Source organism: Rhincodon typus, chromosome 2, assembly GCF_021869965.1.
Source record: "Rhincodon typus isolate 14 chromosome 2, sRhiTyp1.1, whole genome shotgun sequence".
In the NCBI taxonomy this organism is placed as follows: domain Eukaryota; kingdom Metazoa; phylum Chordata; class Chondrichthyes; order Orectolobiformes; family Rhincodontidae; genus Rhincodon; species Rhincodon typus.
This window is the reverse complement of record NC_063333.1, coordinates 138,772,744-138,779,645: the sequence shown is the minus strand read 5'-3', so window position 1 is coordinate 138,779,645 and position 6,902 is coordinate 138,772,744. Positions and strand designations below refer to the sequence as shown.

The window sequence follows — 6,902 nt, the reverse complement described above, 5'->3', positions numbered from 1 at the left end:
TGCAAAATGAAAATGTTTTAGATCGATACCTTTTATTTTAATTCTGTGGCACCTATCTCATTAAAGCTATTCCAATGGAAGCTTTACAGTAAGATATGACAGGTCCTCTGATACTTTTTGTTTTCATATTTTGCACTCCTCAACCACACCTGTATCTGTTTATCTTTGACAAATTGTCTTCCACCCCTGCTGATTACCTGATATCAGAATGTTATGGAAGTATTGATGGCAACATCAAGTTTTATTGTTTTGGGGAGATAGTAGTTTAGGGGAAATGTTATTGGACTAGTAATCCACGGTAGTTGCTGGAGATTTTTAAATTTGATTAATAATGAAAAGCTGCAATATAAAGCTAGACTCAGCTAGCTGACCATAAAACTATCATCAATTGCCATTTAAAACCTATCTGGTTCACTAATGTCCTTTTTAGAGAGGCCATCCTTAACTGGTTTGGATTACTTGTGATTCAGATCTACAGCAATATGGGTGATTCTTAACTCTCCTCTGAAATAGCAATTGGGGAATGGACGATAACTGTCGGTTTGCCAGGGATGCCCACAAGACATGAAAAAATAAAGAAAAATCCTGAGTAAGTTGTAGATCCTTTCTAAGCCCAATTTCCATTATCATGCTCCATGTCCAGTTTTATTTGTGCACCTTTCACAGAAGACCTTAAAAAGGCATCTGCCTGTACGCTACTGATTTTAATTTTTTTTTGTTTAACTGTTTTTTCCTGATCAACCTATGGGACAGGTGGTATTTGAACCCAGGCCTCTCAGTCCAGGGATATGGATACTACCACTGCCATAAGAGGGCCCTTTTTCTTTAAACGTCTACTGCACCTGGTATTCCCAGGTGACCTCCCATCCAAGTACTGACCAAGCCTATGTCTGCTTAGCTTCTGAGATCAGAACAGATTGTAGCTTACTCCAGCTGCTTTGCACGTAATCACCACCACTACTTTTTTTTATTGACCTAAAAGTTCAGGTTCAGGAATGATGGCACAAAGGAAAATAGAACTTTGATACTCTGATCTTGTATTTAATGCTCACTGAGTAAATCTGGATAACATTTTAGCCAAGCTTTTTTTACATTCTCAAGGTGCAACCACTAACAGAACACAGTTAAACAATTCTGAATGAATGTACATCACCACTTTAAACACTCTTCACTACCATGATTATTCAGTTTGATTATTAACATTTTCAGCCTCAATTCTGTCATACGTTGCTGATTTGCACCTGTTTCAGTCCTGTCACCTGCACTAATGTCGACCTACTAAGATTACTTTGAGCCTCATTTCTTCTGACTGTAACTCTTGCTTTGTGTTGGTGTTTTGTATCAGTATTTTGGTGATCTTGAAATGTCTTGAGTCCTCACTGCTTTGTGACGGTGGGATATCCTATTTTTGCTTCCAAGCTGTTGGAATTGATTGCTTCCTCAGGATTTTTTTCTAAATATGTAGACATCTGCTCTAAAAGGCAATCTCTTTCTTAGCACCAGACTCCAGTTTAGAATAGTTTACTTGTGACACTTTAGAATAATTCAGCAAATGTGAGCGTTGAAGACGAAACTCCAAATTCAATTTCTACACTTTTCTTTTGCACACATTCTGATAATTTTCACAATATATACTTTCATGGCATGACTGCCCACCTTTTTAAAATCATCTGCAAAAAGCTGACCATGCCTTCCATCACTTTTTAACCGATGGTCCAGAGTAGATTGATGGGATGGTAGTTGGATGGGTTCAATTTGTCCTGCTTTTTGTGTACAAGACATACCTAGGCTATTTTCCATGTTGCTGTCTGGTAGATGCCAGTATTGTAGCTGTATTGGCTAGAGGTGATGCAAATTCTGGAGAACAGGTACTATTGCAGGAATGGTGTCAGGGCCTGTAGCCTTTGCTGTATCCAGTGCCTCCAGCCATTTCTCGATACATGAAGTGAATCAAATAGCCTGAAGACAGGCATTTGTAAGGACGAGGTTGAGAGGGATCATCCACGTCTTCTTTGCAAATGCTTCAGTCTTTTGCAGTGATGAGCTCCTCCATCATTTCAGGATGGGGATGTTTGTGGAGCCTCATCCTCCTCCAGTTAATTATTTGATTGTCCACTATCATTCACAAATGGATGTCGCAGGACTGCAGAACTTAGATCAGATGTTGTGTGATCACTTAGCTCTATCACCTCGCTGCTTATGCTGTCTGGCACACAAGTAACCCTGTTTAGTAGCTTCACCGGGTTGACACCTCATTTTAGCTATGCCTGGTGCTGGTCCTGGCATGCCTCCTGCAGTCTTCATTGAATCTAACCTTTCCCATTCATGTACCTGTCCAGATGTCTCAAATATTTGTAACTGTGTGCCTGGATCTACCATCTATCACTACTTCTGGCAGTTCATTCCATATATGCACCACCATCTGTGATTTCCTTCCTGAAGAACGTTAGTAAACAAGATGGGTTGTTTTCCCAACAATTGACAGTGGTTATCAGATCAAATTCCACCTTCTGTCATGGCAGGATTTGGACCTTGTTTAGCAGAACGTTGAGAGTTTCTGGATTAATAGTCCAGCGATTTAATACCCCTCGGCCATCATCTCCCAATTTCCTATCTCTTTGTCCATACTTGCAATCCTGTTTCCCAATTTAGATATGCCTGGCTTGATATTAATTCCTAACTGTTATCAGTAAGGCACCTTGAGGCTTTTTCTAAAGTGTGAGTAACATGAAAGTTCAAATAATTACATTTTTCCAAAACAGAATTTCACTTTCACTGAATTTGATTTGAATTTCTTTTAGAATCATTTATGCCAAATTGTTTACTAGAATGATTGGTGAAGTTGCCATCTGTGGTATCAGGCCTCTGTCTGTTAATGTCTTGTCAGCACTTTGAATCAAGAGTTTTTTTTTGTTTTTTCTTTGTAATCTTTCTAGTGTATAATCTGCTAACTAATTGCACTGAATGGTTTCCCTTTCATTTGAGACCAATATGAAGCTTAAAAGCACACAGTTCTGAAAATTTTGGTTGCCTTGTCTCTGCTTTGGTGTTTCACACCGTTGCTTTATCATGGAATCCCTACAGTCCAGAAGGAAGCCATTTGGCCCATCAAGTCTACACTGACCATCCAAAAACCACTCTTCTTCCCTCCCCCCACCCCCCCACCTTATGCCTGCATATTATCACGGCTAATCTATCTAATTTACCCAAAATCCTACACACCTAAGGGGAAATTTAACATGGCCAGTCCACCTAATCTGCACATCTTTGGGCTGTGGGAGGACACTGGACCACCCAGCGGAAACCCACAGAGACAGACAACATGCAAACTTCACACAGTTCCCCCAAGACTAGTATCAAACCCAAGTCCCTGGCGCTGTGAGGCAGCAGTGCTAACCACTGAGCCACCATGCCACCCGTTCTTTTCTAAATAAGAAGAAAAAAATGTAAAATAATTTGACCACGATATATTAGATTCAGATGCTGTTTACCTTTAATCTGTCCAAATAGCTTCATTCAAAAAGTATTTACTACATACAAAAGCAGTAAACATTTCTTAATGACAGGCTGCACCTTGTTTTGTTAATTGTGAATAGAAAAATGAGATTAGGTATAGTATCAGAAAATAAAGCTTTACATGTACGTAAGGGTAAAATGGGAACCAACAGAATGGGATAGCTATAACAGCTAATAAGATCCAAAAGCTTCAAAAAAACAAAGTTTTTATCAAAGAATTGTCAAACGGAAACAGGTATTTTTTAAAAAAAATCTTGCAGAAGAGATCAAATAGCATTTTTTTCCATCAGTATGGTGGGAAAAGTGAGGACAGAGCAACTCAGAAGTAGACAAAGTACAAGGGGTGATAGGGAAAATGTGTACCCATTTTGACAAAGGTATCCATTTTAAAATTTTTAATTTTCCAAAGCTTAACTACAAGGTGATAAGATTTTTAAACAGAAATAGGCCTTTCAGCCCATTGAGTCTGCTCTGCCACTTAGTGAGATCATGGCTGATTTTGATAATCCTCAACTCTACTTTCTGCTTTTTCCAAATAACCTTTGATTGCCTTACTGATTTAAAAATCTGTCAATCTTCACCATTTTTTACACTTAATAAAACCCATCCTGCACAGCCCTCTGCAGTAAAAGATTTCCACAAATTCACTACCCTGTGAGATAATAAATTACTCCTCATCTCTGTCTTAAATGTGTGATGCTCTTGTTCTGAGATTATGCCCTCTGGTCCTAGATTGTCCCACAAAAGGAAATAACCTTTCCATATCTACCGTGCTGTGTCCTCTGAGAATTTGGTATGTTTCGATAAGATTGGAGTTCAAAAGAATGAGATGCAATGAGTACAGCCTACTCAATGTAATAAGACAGTCCCTCCATACTTGATATCAACCTAGTGAACCTTCTCTGGACTGCTTCCAAAGCCAGTATATCTTTACTTGGTCAAGGGGCTCAAAACTGTTCACTGTTTTTCAACTGAGATCTGACTAGTGCCTTAAAGTTTTAGCAAGACTTCCCTATTTTCAGACGCCATCATCTTTGAAATTAAGGTAAACATTCCGTATGCTTTCCCTATCATTTGCTGAACTAGCATGCTAGCTGTTTGTGATTTATGCATTGACTCCCCCAGTCTTTCTGTTCTGTAACTTTGTGATCTTGTCCTGTTTTGAGCAACATTTAGCTGCTCTTTTCCTGGTACAGTGTATAACATTTTCCCACATCATAATCTATTTTTGCCCATTTAAACTAAATCCTCTGTAAACTTGGTCATTGTGACTACTTGCCTATTTTTGCGTAATCTGCAAACTTAACAAATGTGTATCCGTTTTCCTCATCCAAGTCATTAATATGTATTGTAAATAATTGCAGCCTAACACTGATCTCTATGGCACCGCAGGCATTATGGTCTGCCATCCTGAAAATGCCAGCTCTGACTTAGTCAGCCAGTCCTTTTATCTATGTTAGAATACTACCTCCAATACCGTGGGCTGTATCTTAAGGAGCCTAACATGCATCTTATCAATGCCTTGTGAAAATCCAAATCTGTCCCATCCACTGATTGCAGTTTTCCAATCCAAGGGCAGTTTTAAGAACAGGAAGGAAAAGTGAGCAAACTGCAGATCATTTACATGAATTGAGATGAAGGTCCTGAAGCTATCAAGAGCCAAGTGTGAATGTGAGCACTTCGAGGTATCAGCTGATCAAACAAAGGCAGTGAAAATTTGAGAAAGGTATGTGATGTTTGACTTGCTTGTTTTGGAGGAGATCACTGTCATGGTAGACAGAACAGTATCTTTGAATGTTGTCCATATTATAGTAGAGGTTTATATGTTTGTTTTGGAACAGTTTTTATTTAACGGATGAAATGAAGGGGATCACATGACCTGTTCTGAAGTCTGCTTGGTAGTAAACCCAGTCAAGGAAGTGATAAAAGATTTAAAGGGAGGCCCAGGTTGTTTTGCTTGAAAGAAAGGTGTTTACACTTGGAGACGATAGACGTTGCTTTGTTTTAATATGGTTAGACTGACAGTCTCCAAAGTCCTCAATGTGTTGAAAATTTCTGGTTCTGAAGTTAAACTTTGCATTTTGAGCTGTCTATTTGCTTGGTAGATAAAGCAAAGGATCTTGAGGATGGATAGTCAGCATTTCTACATGGATGTAAGGTGTATGTGATTCATGTTTACCACAGAAACTTTTGAGCATAGAAGATCTCTCAGTTTCTCAACTATGCATTCTATTTATGCCCTTCATAATTTTGTAAACTTCTATCCGGTCACCCCTTAGCCACTTAAACATTCAAGTGAAAACAAACCAAGTTTGTCCCTTTAGTTAGTACCCCCCAAACCAGGCAAAATCCTGGTATAGTTTTTCTGTACCTTGTCCAAAGCCTGCACATTCTTTTTGTAACGTGGTGACCAGAACTGTATGCAATATTCCAAATGTAACCTGAATAAAGTTCTACACAGTTGCACGTGACTTGCCAATTTTTATCCTCTATGCCCCTATTAAGGCAAATGTTCTATATACCTTCTTGGTCACCTTGTCCACTTTTGTGTTGCCACTTTCAGGGAACTGTGGACCCGTACATCTAGATCTCACTGCATTGTGCCATTTACTTTATACTTCCCTCCTTCATTAAACCTTCCAAAACACACCATCTTGCGTTTGTCTGGATTAAATTCCATCTACTGTTTTTCTGCCCAAGTCTCTGACTTATCTCTCTTTTAGTGTATTCTCTTGCAGTCTTACCCTGCACAAAACCACACAGTTTATTGCTACAAGTCTGTTTCCAAATGTGAGTAAATCCTGTCCCTAAGAATTGTCTCCAGTAGTTTCCCCATCACTGACGTAAGGCTCACCAGTCTATAATTTACCTTCTTTATCCCTTCTTTAGCAAAGGAACAACATTGGCTATTCTCCAGCCCTCTGGGACCTCTCCAAAGACTAAAGAGGATACAAAGATTTTGTACAAGGCCTCAACAGTTTCCTCCCTTGTCTTCCTTCACACAATCTAGTGTAAGGAAATGTGGTTGACTCTTAACTGCCCTCTGGGCAATTAGGGATGGACAATAAATGCTGCCTAGCCAGCGATGCCCTCGTCCCATGAATGAATAAAGGGGACTGTATTAGCTACCTGCAATGTGGTCTCCTCTACATTTGGGGAAACTAAGCAGACTGGGTTACTGCTACACAGAACACCTACGTTCTGCCCGCAAAAATAACCCTGGGGCTTCCAGCTGCCTGCCATTTCTTCACACCACCCTGTTCCCTGGCCGGTATCTCTGTCAGAGATAGTAGGAACTGCAGATGCTGGAAAATCTGAGATAACGAGGTGTAGAGCTGGATGAACACAGCAGGCCAAGCAGCAGCATAGGAGCAGGAAGGCTGACG

At 39.7% G+C, this 6,902-nt stretch overlaps 1 protein-coding gene across 4 annotated transcripts in view; it reads left to right on the top strand.

Annotated features, from left to right (window-relative positions):
* The window catches only part of cdyl (chromodomain protein, Y-like), a 147,946-nt gene that overhangs the window by 36,660 nt on the left and 104,384 nt on the right, over positions 1-6,902 (top strand). The window contains exon 1 of one of the 4 annotated variants that reach the window (XM_048610907.1): positions 5,137-5,242. The exons of the other annotated variants lie outside the window; for them this stretch is intronic. The gene's annotated coding sequence lies outside the window, so the exon portion shown is untranslated. Of the gene's footprint in view, positions 1-5,136; positions 5,243-6,902 lie in introns of those variants that run through there. 4 annotated transcript variants of the gene reach the window in all.